The sequence below is a fragment of the Ceratotherium simum genome, chromosome Y (genome assembly GCF_057802395.1).
Source record: "Ceratotherium simum simum isolate JZ-2026a chromosome Y, ASM5780239v1, whole genome shotgun sequence".
NCBI lineage: Eukaryota > Metazoa > Chordata > Mammalia > Perissodactyla > Rhinocerotidae > Ceratotherium > Ceratotherium simum.
In genome coordinates, this window is record NC_141941.1 from 5090438 (window position 1) to 5114724 (window position 24287).

The 24287-nt window shown below is 41.4% G+C and overlaps 1 protein-coding gene across 1 annotated transcript in view; it reads left to right on the forward strand.

Annotated features, from left to right (window-relative positions):
* Positions 1-20968: 20968 nt before the first annotated feature.
* The window catches only part of LOC147911623 (steryl-sulfatase-like), a 106674-nt gene continuing 103355 nt past the window's right edge, over positions 20969-24287 (forward strand). The window contains exon 1 of the mRNA XM_087427917.1: positions 20969-21346. The gene's annotated coding sequence lies outside the window, so the exon portion shown is untranslated. The remainder of the gene's footprint in view (positions 21347-24287) is intronic.

Consider the following 24287-nt stretch of genomic DNA (forward strand, 5'->3'; position numbering starts at 1 on the left):
GTGGGGGACTGGCCCCATGGCTTAGCGGTTAAGTGCGCGCACTCCGCTACTGGCGGCCCAGGTTCGGATCCCAGGCGCGCACCGACGCACCGCTTCTCCGGCCATGCTGAGGCCACGTCCCACATACAGCAACTAGAAGGATGTGCAGCTATGACATACAACTATCTACTGGGGCTTTGGGGGAAAAAATAAATAAATAAATAAAATTACTAAAAAAAAAAAAAAAGCACAGTGAGAAGGCTGATGGTGTACCCATTGAACTCAACTGCTTTTCTGCTTCAACAGCTGAGGGACAGAGCAGGCTCCCTTCCTGCCGAAAGAGCGTCTTCCCCTGGTGGAGGTGAGTGATGTGGGACAGAGCGGGCTCCCTTCTTGTGTGAAGAGCGCCTCCCCCTGATGGAGGTGAGTAGTGTGTGGTGGTGTTAGGGATAGGATGAGAGAAACAGCTTTAAAAGACCCTGAAGGTGAGAATGCCTCTTCTACAAGCTTCTCTCAGACAGATGCTGCATCTTTATGTCATTCTGCTGTTATGATGTCAAAGGGGGCACTGTGTGGCGTTCAGATCCTGCCCCCTGTAGCAGCAGGCTCAGAGAAATGAGCACAGAGATGCTTTTAAAGAAGATATTGGTTCGCATTGGTATGGAAGGGCTCCCAGAGATGGAACTGTGTCCTGGAATGAGAGAGACCCAGGCTTTGGATCCCAGCTGACCACCCGCTAGCCTCGTGTTCTCAGGAAGCTGATTAACCTCTCTGCATCCAGGTTTCCTCCTCCATAAAATGGAGATAAAAAGGACGGGTCATAAGGTGGTTATGAAAAGTAAGGGATGACCTTTGTTTGGGGACAAATGTGATGAATATGTGGATGATCCTGCCAGCCAAGGTGATGGGAACTGAGACCAGGGTTGCAGGGAGATTGAATGATCTTCAAAACACAGCTTTGGACTCTTGGGTTACTAATGGCAATTGCAAGGAGATTTTGCCCTGCAGAGGGAATTTGGCCAAGTCTGGAGGCATTTTTGGTTTCATAACTTTAGAGGGGCTTTGCTACTGGCATCTCGTGGGTAGAGGCCAGGGATGCTGCTAAATATCCCACAATGCACAGGACAGCCCCACAGCAAAGATTTATCCAGACCCAAATGTCGATAGTGGTGAGGCTGAGAAACACTGCTCTTTGGAACAAGAGACTTGAACTTAATCTTCTCTTTCTTCCTAGAATATTCAATGGTCTTTTACTTTGAGGGATCTGAGTTAGAATGAGAATTAAAGGGAACAAAAATACAATGACCTTTTGGGATTTTTTTTGTCTCTATTAAATTTAAACCCCACAGCAGACGATTCTCCTACTGGAAGAAACATCCATGAAGGCTTAAAGCCTCTGCTTGTATTCGTTCTTAATGCTGAACAGCTTAACAGATTCATTTTCTATTGTTATTTCTGTAATTTGTTCTTTAAAAGGATCGTGTGTTCCTCTTCTCTGTTTCAGAAACAAACTTTTCGGGGGTTTTAAAGAGGAGTTTATTTTCTAAAGTTATTGTTAATGCGGGAGCCGGCTTTGATTTCTGACCCAGCTTTCAAATCTTTAAGCACCTGCTAAGTAGAGTTTTATTTTTATTCCTCTGGAAAACAACTGTGCATTTTGCGGGGAAAGGCTTTGAGTACTTTTTCTTTTTCGTTATTTTAGTCTAGAGGGGAGATTGACACGCTTTAGACCCAGCTAGAAGAGCTCAGAAAAAATTGACAGACTCAGGGGCTAATTAAAAGTATGCGGCTGAAAAGGCCCATGATTAATTCATGATAAACTAATACCGCATTCATTATCCTTTCTTAATGTTCTGCTGTAAAGTGGGAGTCTTTTAGTGGGGACTAAAATATCTGTTCCTAAATACCTAATAACGATATCCATTATATCTTACCAACATAAAGCCATCCTCATGGGATATTTCAATGTACTTGACAGTTCAGAATTCACGGTTCTTGAATACAGCATGTTAAACTCTTTCCCTCTTCTTAAGTGGATGAAGGCTTTCATGATAATCAAGAAAATACTTTTATCTTGTCTCTGGTATTTTTAATTTGTTCCCCTCCAAAAAAGGGTTAGTGATATTAAAATAAAGTTTACTTTTAAAATAGAAAAGAAGAAAAGAGGAAATTTTATTTTTCTGAGATGTCATTTTATTTGACGAGACCTGCCAGCAGTCTGTTGGCTTATTCCGCTTAAATATATACTAGGATAGTCAGTAATTTTTTTTTAATCCTTTGGTGGTGATGAAAGGTTTTTCAAGTGGACTGTAAATCCTTAATAAAGATATTTTATGGCTGCAAATACCCATGATAAAAAGCACATTTTTGGTCAAGATAATCGCTGCCAAAAAATTTATAGTGACTGTGCTGTGTGTCTCAAAGAAAATGAATGAGAGAAGGTTCGTTAAGAGGTAAATTGTGAGAGAACATGGAGCAATCTGGAGGTTGTACTCTACACCAAGAGATCATCAATAATGGGGCACCTTGGTGTCATGTACCTCCTGAAATGAGGCAAAAAGAAGGGCAGAGAAAGCCTTGTGTGATGGCTCTGCCAAAAAGGCTCGACCTGAATCTGTCCACAAGGAAATAAACAGATTAATCCACAGCGTACCACATTGTATAAGATGATTGACCTGGAGTCTCCCAAAAAAGTCAGTGTCATGAAAAACCAAGAAAGGTTGGGGGACTGTTCCAGATTTAAAAAGACTAAGAAACATAACAACAATACCTGAACCTTGAGTGGGTCCTGGATTGGAAAAAAGAACCAGGTGGTGTAATTATTTGAGGATGGTCCAGGAGGTGAGTTGATGGAATCAATGTTAGTCTTCACAGTTGATATTATGGTATTTTGCTTACGAAGGAAAATGTCTTTATTCTGGGAGACCCATGCCAAAGTATTTGGAGGGTGAAGTGTCATAATCTATGCAGCTTACTATGAAACATCATGATACACAAATACTTTCCTTATCCTTTCTTAATCTTCTGATGTAGAAAAAAATATATATGTATGTGGATGCGTAACACAGATGCAGACACACATAGAGACAGAAAGAAAGCAACCAGATGTGACAAAATGTAAGCAATTAGTAAACCTAAGTGAAGGTGTATACCTGTGTTTATTTTTGTTCTTTCAACTATTTTGTAAGTTAGAAAATTTTTAAAAAAAGGTTTTGGGAAAAAATAGGTATAAAAGTTTATTTTGCTTCTCCTATTGGAGGAGATGTTTTAATTCCATTGATTTCATTTTTAAAATTTACTATGGAACCAGTTCATAAAAGGCACAGTTCGTGTGCCCTCCTTTATCTGAATCAGCGGAGCCTGTGCTGGCGACAATGCTCATCATATTCTGGTCCCATTTGTGGTAGAGCACCAGATTGTGTGGTTGTGGGTTGTACCTGGCAAAACTTCATCCTTGTGACTCTAAAGATGATGAATCCATGTTTCTTTGTTGGGTGGTATTTACGAAATAACTCTGGAGCCTGTCATCTGGCTTTTGAGCACATGGTAGACTCTTGTCAAGAGATCCATTCAGAACTTGTCTATGGTAATTCCTGTGCCACCTTCCAGACCTTCCCAACTCCTCCTTTCTTTTACCTGAGAGGGGTTCTCGTGACAGTTTAATCACTACTGAATACAATTGTGGGTGTTGTCTCAGGATGTATATAAACAGTTGGCTGGTTCATGCCTCCTACTCTGCATTTGTCTCTGCATGGTTTGCCGAAGCAGGGTTAACTCAGGCGCTATGGGTCTGTGGATCTTTGCATTACAGCAGGAGTAGCAAAGCCCAACTTGCTCCTTCTTGACAAGCACAGCCTGGCTGCAGAATTTAGATCAATAATTTTATTCTACATTTTAAAAAATAGCATGTAGAAATACCTAAGGAATAAAGGGTTCCATTTATATGAAGACATCCAGAAACACAATCCAGGCAAACACTTAATTTGCAATCTTTACATCCATTCCGTGGAAAACATTTAGAACATTGGACCCGATATGCAGTGCTTGACAAACTGTTCCCGTTGGAACCCTAAGGACTCCCCAGACTGCTGCTACGAGCCTCCTCAGGTCTGGGGGGAGTGGTCCGAGTTGATTCCAGCCACTTCTAGCAAAGCAACACAGATTTTCATCTATATTGGACTTTCTTATGGACAGAAGATCCTGTGACTAAGAACAATGGCGTATGCTGATTTCTCTCCTTGTCCTGTTTTATAACTGAAGACTGTACTGAATCTGAAAGATGTTCATTTATTTACATAAAGATGAGATGAGTCTGTCCATGGCCTCAGCTGTGTCTTAGCCATGATTTCTTTAGCAGCATTACTTTGTAGCCACAGGGATTCACAACAACATCAAAGAGATGCATGGATTATCTTGGAAGAAATTGCATTTAGCCTCCAAGATCTCTCTAATGCAAAAAGATCCGAAGCCCCCTTGCATTTGCTTCTCAGGTGTCTCTTGTCTCTCTATTCCTACCTGGCACACCTTGAGATGAAGAACCATCTTCATCTCACATGTGTTCAGATGTGAAGAACATCTTCATCTCACTGGCCTCCAATGGTCTGTCTGCATCCATCAAGGCCTCTCTTACCACCAGCAGCCAGAGGCACCTTCTCAAAACCCAGGCCTGATCCTGCCACTGGGCCTGTTAGAGCTCTCCAATGACTCCCTGTTAGAAGGCAGATGAAGTTCTGGTACCAGGGCTGGAAGGGTCTGCGTTGTTGGGCTCCTCTGCACCTGCCCATCCCCCAAGCATCTGGCTCCCCCTTGCCTTCCCTCTCCCCTGCAGGCACATTCTCTTACTAAATCCCCCCTGCCAGCCAGGCACTCTTCCCTCTCAAGGCCTCCACACAAGCCAACTTCTCCTTGTACTAGGTCTCCAGCTAGGTAATGCCCACTCTGTGCGCCACACTCTCTCATCCCATTTGCAGTCTCATTCCACTGCTTATGTGATTATTTGTCCAGTATTGATGATTCGAATCTTATCTTTCTTTGCAAACACATTGCAAGCTCTATGAGTACAGGAAACATATAACGCTCCCCACTATATTCCAGCAATGTAGGGTGCCTTGCAGATGTTTAGTAAATAATTGTTGAATGCATGAAAAAAAATGGTGCCAATGTCATATTAATGTTGATGTTAAATGGTACTCCTTGGATTTCAATCAAATAAGAAGGTTACATGCAAAAAAAAAAGAAAAATCACCTTTCTGATATGATTTGGCCTCTGACTTACACCAATGTAAAGAATGATCTTTAACTCTATACAAGATTTCTCAATCTTTGTCTTTTCCAAATATGATGAAGCCTAATATCTGTTAAAGATTATCTCCAATTAACTACCCCAGGATTCCGGAGAGAAACAAAAGCATCTGATTCCTGGAAGAAGCAAGTAATTTTTTTTTCTTTGTAGACAGAAATTTTCTGCCATTTTCCACTGCATCTGCTTTAGTTGTCTTGCTGACGATAATTGAAGAGGTGTATCAGGTCCTTAATTTATGCTGCATGTGAGGTGTTCTGTTTATGATGATTTTTTTTTCTTTATAAGACTTATATTAAACTCTCCATTTTAGGAGTGAGTTCTATGGAAAGATAGTCTACTATATAGTTCTCAGTATAAAATATCATGTTATTTGAAGTCAACCAGGAAATAATCTATATCACAACTTCAAATTCTTCATCATGTTTCCATACAAAATGTTGGAAGACAGTAAAAAATGTCTGTAATTAGATTGATTTTATAAGTTTAAGGGCATGGGCTTCTAATTTTAAGGCGATAATCAGTTGATGATGACTGGTTGGTATATCTCCGTTAACCTATACTAGTGTATATCTCTACTGTTATTAAAATCAACTCTAAGTTTGATGATATAGTGGAAATTTACCATTGAATATCCTGTTTTCCTAATGCCCTGCTTTCGTAACTTAAAACATAGGTTCTTTCTCTGAATTCCACATTTTTGTAACCATTCTTTGGTCTCTGGAAGCCCTTAGATTTTTTCAGTGTGTTTCCAGATCCTGCAAGAATTTGTTGAGTGTGTTTAATTGTACAATATTCCATACCAGATGAATGGGGAGCCAGTTGATTTTATTTATCTGTCAAGTTTATTTGTTTCAAGTTGTCATATTCGGGGTGGGGATTGATCAAATGCATAGCTAAAAGTATATTTACAATAATGAGTCAGAGACCGTGTCCTTGATTAGTTATGTTCTTTGCTGTTTAAAATAAGCATCAGACTAGTTATTCTGGGAAAAAAAACATTGACTCCAGAATAAATTTACCTTTAAAGGACATTTCTTTTTGCTAGAGATAGGAAATTGGCTAGTAACGTTCTTAGCTTTTGGGGACATTACCATACAAGTGCAAAAGATAAGTGTGTTAAACACATTTAATAATACTGAACATCATACTGATACCTAAAAGTAATTTTGAGTTCCTATTTCAGAAACCACACTTTTGAAGCATTAGAGAACTTTTTGAACTTCAGTATTTTTTTTTGGATAATACTGGTCTTTAGTTTATTTGAAATATTATTGTAGGTCATCTTCATTAGGAATGTCAAGAACTAGATTAATCTCCGTCTCTAGTTTTCTTCTTAATAATTTGAAAATATTATCTAAGTAATACTTTTTGATGTCTGTTCTTGCATATTGGAAAGCAGTCAATAGCTATGATGTAATTCCCCTAAGAACATTTTGTATCAGACTTGCAGGAAATTTTGAAATTCTATACAGTGACTCTAGACTCTCGAATCCTCTTACAATGTCTGTGACATTAAAAAGAAAAAACCTTCAGCTTTCCCTACCTTACTGATGTAACTAATAGCCTCACATTGTGATTTCGAGAGGCAGAATGAGTGGAATGGGAGCAGGCTGCAGCCTAAAAACAAAGAAATGAGTTCCCTGCGTTCTCCTGCTGTCTTTGGACTTTTGTTGGGTCAAGCATGAAAGAGATGAGTGTGGGGAAGAGGGAGGAGGCAGGATGAATTTTTGTTGATTTATTTAGTGGTGGTAGTGAGTCTCCAAGAGTAAAAATGGATGCGCTAGAGCCGTGGTTGACACATTTCCCCAGCACTCAGTCTGGTGGTGCAAGCTTCTCTGGATTCACACCAAGAATTAAAGTCTCAGCAGATTTTGCAGCCCATCAGACATACCTGCCCACAGCTCAGCACCTCTGGGACTCTCATTTTTTTCAACCACTTTGCCCCTTTTCCCCTCAGCACCCCAAGCCATATCACGTGCCCCTTATCCCCCGTGCTCCATGGTGGTATCTGTCATTCACATGCGCTTTGCTTTTCCACCCACAGTTTGAAGGAAGCCATCTGTAAAACCACATATGGGTTTTATGCACACACACACACACACACACACACACTGGTAGATATATATATATATAGATATATATATATCTGATATGTAGATATATATATAGTATATGTAGTAGTTTCTGTTTCTGTGCCCTTGTGGTTTCCATGTTGAGAATATTCTTGAGGGGACTCGTTTATGGTGAAATGATCTGAGTCAACAACAAAGATACTCCTTTAAGAACATTCTCAACATGAAAATCCAAACCCATTTTGTGTTTTTTCTTAGGCTCTCTCTTTCTCTCTCACACACATACCCTCCGGACTTTCTTTTTCTCTTTTTGGCAGAAATATGGTTAATGAGTCATTATTATAACTACAGAGAAAAGTCGTCAGGCTCTTTGTCTGTTGGGGAAGATTTCACTTTACATCCTGTCTCCTTTCTGGTTGTGCTGTGGGAAGGATGTCCTTTGATGACATCCATATTACTCTGCAAATGCTTTCTTCTCGATAAAGATCTGCCTGCTGGCACTTCATGCTTTGCTTGTACAGTAGTCCCTCTTTATCCCTGGTTCTGCTTTCCACTGTTTCAGTTACCTGTAATCAACTGCAGTCCGAAAATATTAAATGGAAAATTGCAGAAATAAACAATTCACAAGTTTTAAATTGCTCGCCATTCTGAGTAGCGTAATGAAATCTCACGCCATCCCGTTCTGTCCTGCCCAGGACATGAATCATCCCTTTGTCCACGAGATGCACGTTTTAGAGCCACCCACCCATGAGTCACTTAGTAGCCGTCTTGGGTATCAGGTCATCTTGGGTATCAGGTCGACTGTAGTGGTATCGCTGTGCTTGTGTTCAAGTCACCCTTATTTTACTTAATCATGGCCCCAAAGCGCAAGAGTAGTGATGCTGGCAATTCAGATACGCCAAAGAGAAGCCGTAAAGTGCTTCCTTTAAGTGAAAAGGTGCAAGTTCTTGGCTTTAACAAGGAAAGAAAAAAAAAAAATGGTGAGGTTGCTAAAATCTACAGCAACTTTTATTACAGTATATTGTTATAATTGTTCTATTTTATTGTTAGTTATTGTTGTTAATCTCTTACTGTGCCTGATTTATAAATTAAACGTTATCATAAGTATGTATGTATAGGAAAAAACATAGTGTATATAGGGTTTGGTACCATCTGCAGTTTCAGGCATCCGCTGGGCGTCGTGGAACGTGTCCCCTGTGGATAAGGTGGAATACTGTTTTGGGGGGATCCCAAGCTGCTTTAGGGAACCGTGCTAGAGGTTTGGTGCATTTGTCTTGGAACATTGATTTAAATGCTATATGGGTTTCAGGGACGTGGAACCAGCTGTGATATGATGTAAGAAGGGATAAGACTTTTGAGCGGGGAACTTGAGCCCTCCTCAGGCTAAAGGCTTGCAGTGTCCCGGCTAGGACGGACCCCTGAAATCATGACCACTGGGGTTGCATTGTTCACTTCCTCCTCTGAAATCCATCATGCTCTCAGTTGGAAATAATCGATCTACCTATTATGTCTCTTCCTCTTTTAATCAGACACCCTGGTGGTCATTTTCTTTTTTTCCTGCTAAACATATCAAAAAAAAGATTGCAATAAATGTTAACTATTGATGAAGGTTCCGAAGGTATGCCAGATGCAAGGTTTTAGACCTATGGTGTGTTTGCTGCTGTATTTTCAAAGGCTGGGATACTATAATCACAGCCTTCTTCCACGAGGGAATAAACTAGAGATTAGCAATCTGTGTTAATTCAATTCTCTACAACAAGTGTTTATTAAGCATTTACCATGTGCTTCTGCTTAAAGAAAAAGGACTTAAAAAGATTTCTCTAAAAAGGGAGTCATTTTTTTTTTCCTGATTATATGACAAGGGCCAGCTGCACAGTATTTGACAGAACATTAGTATTTAGATAATAACAACAATAAACAAACACATAGAGACAGAGATTGGATTGGTGGTTACCAGAGGGGAAGCGGGGAGGAAGGAGGGCGAAAGGGATAATTCAGCACATGTGTGTGGTGATGGGTTGTAATTAGTATTTGGGTGGTGAACATGATGTAATCTATGCAGAAATAAAAGTATAATGATGTACACCTGAAATTTATACAATGTTATAAACCAATGTTACTGCAACAAACAAAAAATTAAAAAATAAAATAAAAATCAGAGCTCATCAAACTGGAGTTCTCTAAATCAGGATCTCTTCAGACCAACTGGAATCCCAGGTTCATTTTCTTTTTACTCCCATTAGTACAAATGGTCATATTTGAGAAGTTTTGTAAATTTACTATGACACTGTCTCCATCAGCAGAAAAACAATATGATTAAACTGTACTTTGCAGGCTTTATTTTTCTGGTTATAAAAATAAGTAGAACATTTGTTAAATACAAGAATGTATAAAAAAAATCATACAAAAACCACTGGTAGTCTCACTCCCCCAAAATTAATTGCAAATGAAGTTAAATCATCTTTCTTTCCAGTTATGGATATGCATGTCTATATGCACATATGTGCATAAAACATACATGTCTGTATATAAATATAAATAGTATTTTTAAAATTTGTGATCATGCTCCCTTTATTTAATGTCAGATCTGCCTTTTCCACCCTAAAATTATACCATGAAGCTTTTCTTCATGGCAAAATATTCTTCGAAAATCAAGAATTTTGAGGGCTGCGTAATATTCTATTATGTAATTTATTTAACCTTTCTCCAATTCTCCTAGCTTCACAGATTTCTAACTAATGTTGGTAGGAAAATATTGATAAACAACATGTGTGTGGCTCTCAATATTTTCGTAGGGTAAATTCCTAAAAACAAAAATACTGATTCTAAGAGTGTGAATCTGTTGAGACACTAGCTATCCATTGTCAAATATGCTCCCAAAAGTCCGTCCATGTTTGCACGTCCACAACCAATAAGCCAGATTCCCCCATTTTGCCACCTCTTTTCCAAGATACAGTGTTATCACATCATAATATTTGCCAAATCGATAGGTCAAAAACAGCATTTTCCTTGTGTTTTAATTTTAATTTTTGATCCCTAATGAGGTCAGACATTTTTTATGTTAATGTATAATTGTTTTCTTGTTCATCATTTGACATTTTGAATTTAGGATGTTGATTGCTACCCCTTCTCTCCCATCCTCCCTCCCCTCCTTTTTTTTCTTAACCAGTTGCTTATAATATCCTTCTCCATTCTAAGATCATGGATAATGATAATATATTTCCTCTGAGCTACTTTGTGCCCACACATTGTTCTCCATCCTCGATTCTTCTCAAGAGCAATCCGTTGCCTGTTGTTGCAGAAAATACTGGTGGGCTTGGACATGGGTTGTGTCCAGACTTCATGGAAAAAGGAAGAAGAAATTCTGGATTTGGGACCATCTTCCCATAAAATAGAGCCTAGGGCAAGCATATGATCATCCAGGCTAGCGCAGCGACGAGGAGTGAAGTTCATGCTCTTAAGAGGTTGCTTTCATCCAGTTTGATTACACTGGAAGTAGGGAGTGATTTTCACTGCCCAGCCACCACCACCCTGGTTTCACAGTGGAAAAGAGAAGGAACAGGAATTGAATTATTGCAATTATTACTAACGACGTTTCACTGTTCCCTCAAGCTAAACGCGACATCTCTATCGGTTGTTCTTTTTCGGGGATCTCATTTAGGAGAGTGCAGCAACCAGAAATACAGTCAAGTGGGCATGAATGTTTTCTCCCCACACTAAGTAGCAGGTTCCTTGGAAGCGGAGACCACCATCCTGAGCTGCAAATACGAGGCACTCCGTGTGTGTGTGTGTGTGTGTGTGTGTGTGTTTGTGTGTGAATGGGCTCCATCCATTGTGGCTCTGGGCTCCGTGGTTTGGCTGGTGTAGAACTCCAGGTTGGAAATCATTTTTCCTTCTAGATTTTGCAGGCTTTGCTTATCTACTGTTCAGTGTGGCTGTTGAAAGACCAAAGCCATTAGGAGTCTCATTTTTTTGGATGTAACCCATCCACCTCCCCCGCCTCTATACCTTTATGATGTTCCTCTTGCCCTCAGTGTCCTCAGAATCCATGATAATGGGCTCTGCTCTGAGTCTGTTTTCATTCATCGTTTTGGACACGTGGTGATCTGTTCGATATGGACAGTGTGTCCTTTACTTCTGAAACCATGTCTCATATCATGACTTTGGTCATTTATCCCCCACATGCTTTCTCTTTCTTTATTCCTCTGGTTGGATCCCTGCTTCTGATATCCCCGTTTTCGTATCTTTTTTCCCGCTGTTAGCAATCACCTGCCTTTTTGTTCATTTGCCTTTGAGATGTCCTCAACTTGATCTTCCCGGCGTTCTGCTGAACTATTTCATCTATCATATGCTGCGTTTCCAAAAGTTCCATTTTGTTCTCTAACTGTAGTTTTTCAAAGCATCCTTTATCTATGTACTTACTGATTGATTGGTTGGGGATTGATTGATTTTCTTGGTCCTTTTTGTCTCTGACCTTCATGTTAGAGGTTCCTTTTAAGTGTATTCTGGTTCTTAGCTTCTGCTGATAGTAAGAAGGGAGGTTCTGCACAGCTGAGTTGAAGCCGTGTGCTGATGGGCATGATTATGTCCTTGTGAGTCTTGTCAGAGAGCTGGCCTTTACATCCGTGGCCTCCAGCTGTCAATATCCGTTGTTGGGGCCATCTACTTTCTGCAGAGAGGAATCCTGTCTTCCAGAGAATCAGGACCCCCACACAAGGAGGCCCCTGCTCTGTGGGGCAGGGTGGCCCACCCCATCTCAGTATCAGGTCCCCATCTGCAGCCCTCAGGTTTCAGCCTTTTCTGGGTGCTTACTCAGAAACCTTCCAACATCTGGTTGCCAATCTCCAAAAACCTGTGGAAATTTCTCATCTGCTCTTGTCTTCTCTCTGTCTGCCTTTGTCCAACTGGGTTAATAGATTTTAACGATTTCCTTCTTGGAATTTTAAGTGCAATTCAAGGATCATTGATTATGGTGCATCTGCCATTTTACCCTCAAAGCTCTCATTTGCTGTCAACCTCTCTGCAGAATAGCGATATTTTCTTTTTCAATAATCCCTCTTTTACGATGAGGAAATTGAGACTCAAAATATTTAGGAAATTTCCCCACAGTCACGCAGGTAATGTGTTAGAGCTGAGGCGGTACCCACTTTGGTCTCACTCCTAACTCTACGTCTACTAATTTGAGTCTCTGATAGCCATTCGAGCCCTGTGACATTGCTCATAGTCCATCATTTTTGACCTAGAAGAATGGCTTTTTCAGATGTTTTATTGGATAAAAGATCTTGTCCCATTTATCAATAATTAAAGCTTTTCTTTTTCGTTACAAACAGAACTATAGGATCCAAGAGTGTTAAATAATAGACATGGGTGTCCTTTGTTGAAAAAAATACAAATTCTAAGTTGAAGAAAGACCTAACCAAAGTTATGCTGAAAAGTTTTGTTGTGAATTTATTTATTATTTGATATATCATACAGACCCTATGGTTATCAGAGAAAATCATTCATTCATTTAGGTTTGGCAGGAAAATTGATATTCTTTTCCTGTAATCCATTTTGAAAGCTTAAAATTTTATTAAAAATTACACCTGTTTCATCATGTAAAGGAAACACATTTTTAAGAGCTGCTGATTGATTTTTCTGCATTACTCAGAATTACAATTTTATTCAGAAAATAACTAGCACGATTCCCTGAAATCACCTTGGAATTGCACACATGAGTTTTGTTGCATTGTTTTCAAGCATTTCCATGATATGTGCAAACTATAAGGGTTAAGACACTACCAGGAAGTGGAGGTTTGGAGAATATTTGTTATCGTTTTTTTTTTTTTTATGAGGAAGATCAGCCCTGAGCTAACATCTATGCCAATCCTTCTCTTTTTGCTGGGGAAGACCGGCTCTGAGCTAACATCTATTGCCATCCTCCTCCTTTTTTTCCCCAAAGCCTCAGTAGATAGTTGTATGTCATAGTTGCACGTCCTTCTAGTTGCTGTATGTGGGACTCCCGACATGGCATGGCCCGACAAGAGGTGTGTCGGTGCGCGCCCGGGATCCGAACCCGGGCCTCCAGTGGTGGAGTGCACACACTTAACCACTAAGCCACGGCCCCGAATATTTGTTATCTCTTAACAACTTAGTCAAGAAATTCTCTTATGAACACTTTCAGGCAGGGGAAGGACTGAATTTACAGCTTTCCCTATTGATTGAATTCATAAATATTAATTTGAAAAGTTTTAGTTTTTCTAAATGATGTCAGAAAAAGGTTTTGTAGGCAATGATGAAATAACCAAACCCCAATATTAAAGTTTCACCAGATAGTATGGACGTATTGGTAGACAGAGGAAAGTTTAGAGTTCCAAGTATTTTAATGTTGTAATCCGAATTGGAGCTTTAATAGAAAAAGATAATTATGTACAAATGGACTTGCATGTACTCTTTCTCACATTTTTGTCAACTTATTCATCATTATTAACTGGTCAGGAATCTAACAAGTAACTGAAGAATCATGCTGTAATTTAATGGAAAGGATCATTTATGTGATAACTTATGGCAGGTCTAAAATGATACACACGTCTATTAAAAATCATGACCTATCCACAGATCAGTTCATGACAAATATTTTCTCAGTTCCCCTCTGTCCTAGGAGTTGAGTTGATTGTGGGGGCACAGGAAGAATGATTTCCTGGAGTTCATAAAACAGCAGGAAAACAGTCATTGAATTGGATGCTATTGGAGCCATCACAGAGTTTGAACGGCTCCTTTCCATATGAAAGGAACGCCGCAGTTTGCCTCCCAGGCAGTGATCCGATGGGGCAGCATTGCTGTACTTATGGTATAAACATGCAGAAACAAGACGCAGGTGTTAAATTTCTCTCCAGGAGATAGTGAGTTTTCCTTATCCTTCATCTGTTTGTATTTTATTCTTTTTTTAAGTACGTCTTTTTGCTTGTTTTTATTGTGGTAATAAAAGTAAGATGTTTATTGTAAAAAAAAAAAAATCCAAAAATCAGAAAAATATAAAAAAGGAAATAAAAATACCATAATCCCTTTACCCGTACTAACCACTTGAATTCGTTTATATATATATATAAATATATATATATATATATCTCCCTCCAGAATTTTCTAGGAATAATATATAGAGATGACAGTTTACTGTTTGTTCCATGGTATAATATAATTTTTGTTTTTTAAATTTCATTTTGAATTATAGATTCACAGGTAGATATAAAAAGTAGTACACAGAGGTCTCTCCTATCCTTGACTCAGACTTTCCCAATGGTAAAGAATATTGTTTGCAACAGACATATTTCCTGTACTTCTAGACCTGGAGACTCCTGAGTAATTAAAATTATTGCTCTTTCCACTTCCTTCCTCCCTCCCTCTGTAACTTGCTGACTTTCCTCTTTCTTTACTAATTTCCTCCCTACCCTCCTCCTTCCTCATATTCTTCCCTTTCTTTCTGTATTAATTTCCTGTGACTGCTGTAACAAATTACCACAAACTTGGTGGCTGAAAACAACATAAATTTATTATCTTAGGATTTGTGGAAGCCAGAAGTCCAAAGTGGGTCTCATGGGGCTAAAATCCAGATGTTGGCAGGGCTGGTTCCTTCTGGAAGCTCTAGGGGAGCATCTGTTTCCTTGCCTTTTCCAGCTTCTTGAGGTTCCCACATTCCTTGGCTCCTGGCCCCTTCCTCCATCTTCAAGGTCAGTAGAACTAGCATCTTCCCATTTCTTCCCAACTCCCTTTTATAAGAACCTTTGTGATGACATTGGGCCCGCCTGGATAAGCCAGTATCATCTCCCCATCGCAAGATCCTTAACTTAATCACATCTGCAAAGTCCCTTTGCCACATAAGGTGAGATAGTCACAGGTGCTGGGGATTAGGACACGGGCATCACTGGGGGCTGTTAGCCCACCACACTTCCCTTTGTTTTTTGTGCTCTGAGGTTGGTCCCTCCAGACAATACACCCTGGGCCTTTGTTAGATGCCATAGCGTGTAACATGGAGTTGTAGCTCAATATGCATTTGTAGACAGAATGGAAAAAAAAAGAATTGGATACAAAGATGAATACTGTAGGTCTTCATTATTTTCATATATGGGATATGTAAATACATTGATAAACCAAATACCCCTACCCTAAAATCTCTCTAGCTTTGGACAGGAAAACATTTGCTTTAACATGTATACCCACTGAATTCATTTTCTATTGTTTCATAACAAGCAGTAGCTTCACAGACCACTCATATATTATCTCCCAGCCTCTGTGGGTCCGGAGTCCAGGCCAGGGACAGATGGTTCCTCTGCTCATCAAGGTGTCAGCGAGATTACATTTCCATCTGAGGCTTCAGATCCTTTTCCAAGTTTAGTGAGTGCTGGCAGGATTCATTTCCTTGCAGTTGGGGTCTCAGGTCCCCATTTTCTTGCTGGCTGTAGGTCCTGGGCCACGTTCAGCTCCTAGAGGCCACCCATGATTCCTGGGCACATTGCCCCTGTTGCAGTTCACATCATAGCTGTTTGCTTCTTCTTCAGGACCAGCTGGAGCATATCCCTCTAACTTCTGGACTCAGTACTTTTTAAGAGATCACCTGATTTGGTCAGGCCCACCCAAGATAATTTCCCTTTTGAATTAACTCAAAAGTCACCTAATTACAGGAAGGGCATCCATCATAGTCACAGGTCCTGCCTCCGCCTCAAGGGGAGAGGATTATACAGGGCATGCACACCAGGGGGCAGGATTATTGCTGGCCATTTTAGAACTCTGCCTACCTCCCCACATTTCTCTGGCTTCTGTGGATTGGACCTCATGCCCCCATAGAAAGTTGTCCTCCAAGCTAAACACCCTCCTTCTCTTTCCAACCACTATTTCTTATAGTCCATGATGTGGTACGTCTGTAGCATGCTCCAGTTTCCTGGCCCTCTCATCATTTGCTGAGATTCCCAACAGGCATCAAGGTGTCTGCTGGTGGGGTTCGGGAGAAGGCTGGACTGCTCTTGGACCCAGTCGTCACTGCCTGCCTTTTTTTCTCTTTAATCTCAGAGCTGGAGCAGACCTGCCCTGCCCCGCATGGGTGGAAGGTGTCTCTCCAAGTCTGAAGGCGGGGTGGGGTTTGAATCCAAACCTCTGCAGGTCTTTCTCCTCCCCTTCCTCCTGGGGCTTCCCCCATACGTCCATTGAGCACATAGTTGTCTGCCTGTTCCTTTCTCCTTCCTCATCCTTGGACCAGCCAGAACCATTCAGTAATGCATAATTGAATGCAATATGGGCTATGATAATATTAGGTGTATGCACATAATGTTGTGGCTTAGTGGAAGATTTGAATTGAGAAGGGGACTTGGTTATAAATGCTTACGTTTGTCTCAAGATAGACCAGAGTCTCTTAGACTTTATCTCACGAAGAGTTTGCTATTTATAGAGGGGATTTTACATAATGCTTACATATGCCTTTGCACCTTCTTACCCTCAGAATTGTTTTAAATAGATAACTCCTCTACTGATCCTGAAGATAATCCCTCTGAGATAACCAGAATACTTTCTTATTTACATACGTATAAGCCATACTTCTTCCTCTTTGAGGTAGATGATGAGGAATTGTACTAAGCGGTTTTCTAGCTAACAGAGCCTGTGCTGTAATGAATTTGCATGATGTAATTGTAATCGGCATTAAATGTAATGCTTGCTATTTAAGTATCTACACACCTCCTTCTTATTGAAAATGCTACAATCGAAAGTATTGTTTAATCAACATACATTCTTTTTTTGTGTGTGAGGAAGATCAGCCCTGAGCTAACATCCATGCCAATCCTCCTCTTTTTGCTGAGGAAGAGCGGCTCTGAGCTAACATCTATTGCCAATCTTCCTCCTTTTTTTCCCCAAAGCCCCAGTAGATAGTTTCATGTTATAGTTGCGCATCCTTCTAGTTGCTGTATGTGGGACGCCGCCTCAGCATGGCCGGAGAAGCGGTGCGTCGGTGCGCGCCCAGGATCCAAACCCGGGCCACCGGTAGCAGAGCGTGCGCACTTAACCGCTAAGCCACGGGGCCGGCCCCCCAACATACATTCTTAATGTTTCTTTTTTATGTGTAAACATTGTATCTATCTCTGACCTCGGGAGAGGAAGTATATGCCACCACCCTCCCAGACAGCTCCTTACATTTTTGTGTGTCCCAGTTGGCTTTTTGCTTCCTCCCACCCATCTGAGCATATTTGCTCTAAAGATTGTCTGGTTCGTTGATTGACTACATCAACTCTTTTGGACCTTACTATGTAGAGGACTTCTCCATAAACTTACATCACAGAAGATACTGTGGATGAGGACCGAGAGGGCCACATGCAGAACTGAGTGTGGGAGGCTCAGCGCTTGGGGTCCAATTCCTTTGTATTGGGTGTGGAAATAGAATCCCAATCATAGAATCCGGGAACTGACCACAGGAGGCCGTTGGGGTCTTGGCCTCAGAGGCAGGCACCGGGGCGCTGGAACGGGATGTTAGCAGTAGAGTTATTCTGTCAGCTCTTGGGTGCCGCTCTGGCTTGTATGTCCCATTAAGCGTCCTCCATATTGGTTTTTTAGGGTTCAAGGAACATCCTGTGACAGAGACCTCCGTATTTAGGGTAAATCCGAGGAGATAGTTGTAGAGACCAGTTGGGAGATTAAGGTGACTGAGGCAACATTCTGGACCCACGTGTGGTTCTACAAGATCATTGGGAGATGGAAAACGATTTCTGGAATATTCCATATCTTTTACCAGACACCTGTTTTTGTGCATTTCCTGTGGGGACATAATTATTTTCTTTCCATGGATGGAGTTTCCTAAGAGGAGAGTAATTTTATTTTATCAAAAATATCCTTTCAACATTCAGCCTCTCTGAATTGCCCACCAAAAAATATCACAGGCAGCCTCACGTTGTAATTTAAGGTGGTCATTTCCTGCAGCCTGGACATTTTCTCTGGAATCTTACTCTTAAGTTCTTTGCAATTGCTGCTTAGAGGTAGGATCTCTTGGTGTTATAACTTCAGCCAACACAGCGCCTTCTGCAGACATGTTATATCACATATGGATTCATTTGGAGATAGACTCCCAAGAATTCGGAAAGCCCTTTTCGGATCTGACCCAGTGTGGCTCACATCACCTCTTCATTTTGCCATCAAAATGATACATTCTCTGATCTTATTCTCTTGGGAGGGGATTAAGAGGGGTCATTTCTTCTGGTTGGACGCAGACCCCCAAGGTTGGACAGGCTTGTCTCTGAATCTGTACTTTTTAGCCCTGTGCCCTTGAACAGGTCTCTTAGCATCTTAGAGCCTGGTTTTCTCCTTTATAGAGGCTGTATGGTAATTGTGACTCCATCATAGGGTTCTTCTGGGAGGATTAGATATGGGGCCGCCCTCTCACTCATCATGCACACCGGGGCACTTTTGAGAAGGAAAGGAGGTGCGGATAATGGTGACGCTGGGACAAGCAGTACAGCCCTGGCATGGGGTGGGATTTGTAACAAGCTTGCCACGATGCCTACACCACCGTAAGAGGCAGTGGTAGGTATTGCTGCTGCCTTCAGCTCATCTTTGTCTTCATCACCATCATTTACGTGCAGCACACAGGGCTGTACCTGGTGTTCAGTAGGCACACAATAAATGCTATTTACCTTTGTTTCCACCTGAGAACATCCACTTTTTCTGCTCCGAGTCGCATTATTTTTTGTCCGGTTGCAGGGGACACCCAAAGCAGAGTTGGTAACTGAGGAAGATGTATCTATGCCTGTCCTCTCTTAACTTTTCCATGGAACCATCCCCCTAAATCCTCCATGTACTCACGGTGGCCTTATCATCTCCAGCTGACCGCAATCGAACTCTACTCTCTAGAAAGAATGACTTGCTGTCTTTATCCTTTGGTGGAACTCTGAGTCAGTAAAATCCTTCTCCTATTTTTTTTTTTTAATGTTTTCCCTTGGGTTGTGGAATGAAAGGAGTTTACACATTAGTGGGTAGTGGTGAGGTGGAAAAGGTATTTTGGAGGCAGATAAACCAGGGTTTGATACATGTCTTCATCTCTTGTACTCCTGGACTAGTACGGAGAGCCGGCCCACTAAGCCTCATTGCTCTTCTAGGGGGATGGGAACAGCACCCTGTGATGTGATCTGAGAAACAAGTGACTTAATGACTAGCTAGGACACTCAATTCCTTCCTGTTACCCCTCAGAACCACTTTCCCTCCCCACCCTAGCGTCTTCCCTGGAGGAAGCCCCATAGGAACTATATCAATGGAGGACTCTCTCGTCCTTTGGCTGTGGTGTGTTTGGCCAAGGAAAGCCAAGAAATTGGAAGGGAAGGGGAGTCAGGTCCTTCCCTGCAGGGTTGCCCAGGAAGGGCTGCATTCTGGACTGAGGTTCCCAGCTCCTACCAAGGGTCCTCACTGGCTCTGGTTACCACTCTCTCCCCTTTGGGCACCGGAGTGGCACTAGCCTTTGGGGCCAACACTCTCCCTGCTGGCTTCCCTAATCCTGTCCATACCACTGTCAATCATCTCTTTAGTAAACTCCCCTATAATTTTGCTATTCTGCATGTATCTTCTCTTTCCTGCTGGGATATCTCACTGATTCTGGGCCCTTCCTGGCGCCCCCAGGAAAATGGCAGCCCATTCGTAGACCCACAAGGCCATCCATGGTAGCCCTGAAGAGGAACAGGGGCTGCTGGTTTGAAGCTCAGGTGTATAACAAATAGATTGGAATATGTTGCTCACTCAAGCCGATCAGAGATGTTTCCCAGAGTAACTGAGTAACAGGTTTATCTGCCCTACAACCTAACAGTTATGTAACTAACATCTCACGAGATGGAGCAGGCGCACACCTGCACCAATTTTCATCAACATGATGTTGGTTAAGTGGCATCTGGCTTTCTATAGATGCTGAACAGCCAGGATGCTATAGCAAGGGCTGTGGTTCTGTTGTCTTTCTGATATCTCACAGCAATGGAAGGCTGGTTTTATACAAAAAAATCCAACTTGAAAAGGGCTCCAGCTCTGCTGGTCCAAGAGTCTCCTGCAGCCCACCTGGTCTGTGTGGTGTCCAACAGAAAAACAAACCCAGACTCAGGAAGGAGAGACTTTTTCTCCAAGGGATTATTGCAAGAAGGAAAATGCTCTGACCATAAGGACTGCAAGCTCTTCAAAAGTTAGGCAAATGGTTTTCATTTTATAGAGAGGAGTAAACAGGCTGGAAAGAAGCAGATGTGGGGAAGTGGGGTGAAACAGTGGCCTGATTGAGCAGTAGATCCCCGAATGTTTTACTGTAAGGCCAGTCTGTCCTCACGGGGGCTGAGGGTGGGCCAAAGTTCAGGGCTCTGGGGGAAGGAGAAAAGCTGAGCTAAAGTTTGCTTAACAAACATTTTATTCTGATTGATCAGTGGGGACAAGCAATTCGGTGAATCATTTACAAGACAACAAATGGGAATGCGGAGAGTCTGTGTCTGGCCTTGCCCTCTGTGTGGGGGCCATCCATGAGTCTTATGTGAGTCATATGCGGGAGGGAGATTCTTTGCAGGGAGCCATTTTCCAGAACACAGAGGTGAGAGCATTTCTTAACCGTTGCTGTTTTCTGAGATCAGGGGGTTGGGGGGAGATTCAGCATTTTCAGTGGTATGACTTGAGCGTAACAACCTCTTCTTCCAAGGATTGTTGTTGAGCTGCAGGGGAGAAAATAATCAAGGAACACACCAAGAGAATGTGCGCTTAGTCATATCTTCATCGTATGACCTGCACAAGCAGTGCTGTTGGCCAAGCCATGGCAGCAGAGCAAAACCATACGGTAAAGATTTATTTGAGAGGAATGCCAAGACTTGGTTGGGCAAGCTCTGTTTCCAAGGAGAAGGCTCCTGCTGGGAATATGCTTCTTAGACTCCTGCTGGTGGAGACACCATGAATGGAGGGTAAATGAGTGAAGTTGCTGTCTCCTCGACCATCAGCCCAATGGGTGGAAGCCAGAGATGCCTTGAAGATAGTAAGTGTGCTTTGCTTTTAACCTTGAAACAAACTGAGTTGGGAAGTTCACGGGAGCTGCCTGCTTCTGTTGGGTATTCTCTCAACGTGCATTGTCGTGTGTTTGTTTTTAAAATCTGTTGTTGCTTGGTAATTTCTATTGATTGTAATGATTTTCTGTGAGGCTTAGCAAGGGAAGGTGTAGAAGGGGTTAGAAATGGGGCTAATTAGTAAGATGCAAATCACTTGCATGGCTGTTTCAAAACATTTGAATGGCCCATAATTAAATATGTTGCCAAATTATTTGTTAATTATCATCTTCCTATCAAGTTTATTTCATCAAGATCTCATCCGCGGTGTAATAGGCAAAGGAAAGAGCATTGTGCAGATAGATGCTTTGCAAAGATGGACAAGGGTGCTTGTTTGGTTGGGTTCCTTTCTTACTGGGTACCCTTTTATTTTTCATTTCTGCTTCAGTATATCATAGACGATGAGTTTGCTTGTGGACTGACGGAAACTCCTGGTTGGGAAGGATTACAGCGGTAGTCCCTTTGCCCAAATTCCCTACTTCTTCGTGAAGTAATCCCTTCTACGATATCCCCGAGAGATGGGGATTTTCAGTCTCCGCCTGGTTGTGGCAGGGGAAAGATGTGCTTTGACAGGCTGGTCATTTTGTGGTCTGGCAGCTCTTAGAAGATTGTGTTCCTTGTTTTGGACACAGTCCTAGCTCTGGCCTCTGAGACAACAGCTAAATCCTTGCTCTCTTTCACAGACAGCCACTCAAGCAAATTCAAAGACAACTCTAATGCCTTTTGTGCTCGGGGTGAAATGTTACCAATTCCTGAGTAATCACTTCTGTATAATGGTTTTTGTACCCTGAAGCATCCTGTTTCCTGTCCCCTTGATGAGCCAGTTTATGTCTATCCCTCTTAAATAGCAGTGATCTGAAGTGAAAAATATTATTCCAACTATAGTTTCAAGTGTGCAGAGTCCAGTGGAACTTCTCTTCCTTGTCTCAAAAACATTTCCCTATTAATGTACATAAAGTAGCATTAATTTTAGCCTTTGTGACTTCAAGTCGCTCCATCGCTCACCTGACTTACACTTTGTTGGCAATTAACATCTTCATACGAGTTGCAGTAAGGCCACATCTTAATATCAGTGTTCTTGTGCTGATGATTATGTTTCTTAAATAAATGGATTAGGGGTGTCGCCATTGACTTGAATTTTGCTGGTTTTCATCTTTTGTTCCACTTATCAGGGTCTTTCAGAGACTTCATTCTCTTCCAAAGCACAAACTAACCTGCACATGTTGGATCAATACCTCATAGTTTATTCATACAGATCGTTGGTATAAATTATTGAATAGAGCAGAGTCGCATAGCACGTTCTCGAAAACCTTTCACATTCGCTACAACTCTTTTGCAAATCATCACTCTTCTGGAATGTCTATGTAGCCAGCTACAACTAATAGATACTGTAACCTGAGATTTTCAGATTCCGGGCTAGAGTTGCTATTCATTCTACTGCTGATATTACCAGGAGTGAGAGGTCTGGTAGTGTTACCTTAAGGGATGAGAGGCCTGCATTGTTTCTAGCAAGCTCGGGATGGTGCCAGACAATCCCTGTTTACCTTCTAAAGTGCACACAAACCATCTATAGAAATATTAACTCTGGAATCTTGTGGCAGGTACACCTTAACTAGTCTCTCGTTTCTAATATCTTCGTTTCTTTTACTTAAAAATTATATGGTTGTTTTTAAAATGATGTCATCATACTGCATGCCCCTCTAATCAGTAAATGTATGTCTGTGGATGTTTACCTTATGCATACAGCGCACCCTGTGACTATATTGGGTGCCCTTTGTTTACATTTGCATAGGTACCATCTTAATAAAAAAGGCACTGCCATTATTAGCTAATTAATTAAGTAGAATTATATTCTGTTGTCAAGTACAGTACTCTCTTCTTATCCATGGGGGATACATTCCAAGGCCCCCCGTGGATGCCTGAAACTATGGATGGTACTGAACCCTATATATATGTTTTTTCCTATAGTTACATACCCGTGATGAAGTTTAATTTATAAGTTAGGCAGAGTAAGAGATTAACACCAATAATAATAAAATAGAACAATTATAACAATACACTGTCATGAAAGTTATGTGACTGTGGTCTCTCTGTCTTAGAATATCTTATTTTACTGTACTCACCCTTCTTCTTATGATGATGTGAGATGATACGATGCCTACGTGATGAGATGAGGTGAGATGAATGACATAGGCACTCTGACATAGCATTAGGCTACTACTGACCTCCTGATGAAGGAGGATCTTCAAGCCATGACTGTGTCGATCGTTGGATGTCAGGAGCAGACGATGTCGATGGTTGGGGATCCAACAAAGGGATGATTCGTGTCCCGGGCAGGACAGAATGGGATGGTGCGGGATTTCATCACTCAGAACAAAGTGCAATTTAAAACTTATGAATTGTTTATTTCTGGGATTTTTCATTTAGTGTTTTTGGACCATGGGTAACTGAAACCACGGATAAGGGGAGACTACTGTATAATCATGTTGCTGTTTGAACATGGATCTTCTTGGTTTACTATTGTTATAATGGTCTGTCAGCAAGTGATAAAAAACTTGAAGCTTATGTAAACTCAACATATGACACTCCTTGCCAAGGGCATGTCTGCCTTATAGAAGATGTTCTTCAATTAGGACACCCCCAGTGGGATTGAGCACAAAGAATAAAGCTCTGTGTGGGGAAAGATGCCCTCAGCTGCAAGTGTGATATCTTGAATCTTTTTCAAAATAACATTTAACCCAAAGACAATCATTGTCATTAAGTGTCTTGTGTTACCCAGGCTTTCACAATGTTCTTCATCTCAGTACAAAGAATGCTCCCCTAAAGAGTGGACTGGAAGATAACATTTACCTGAATGCACATCTTCCTTTCAGT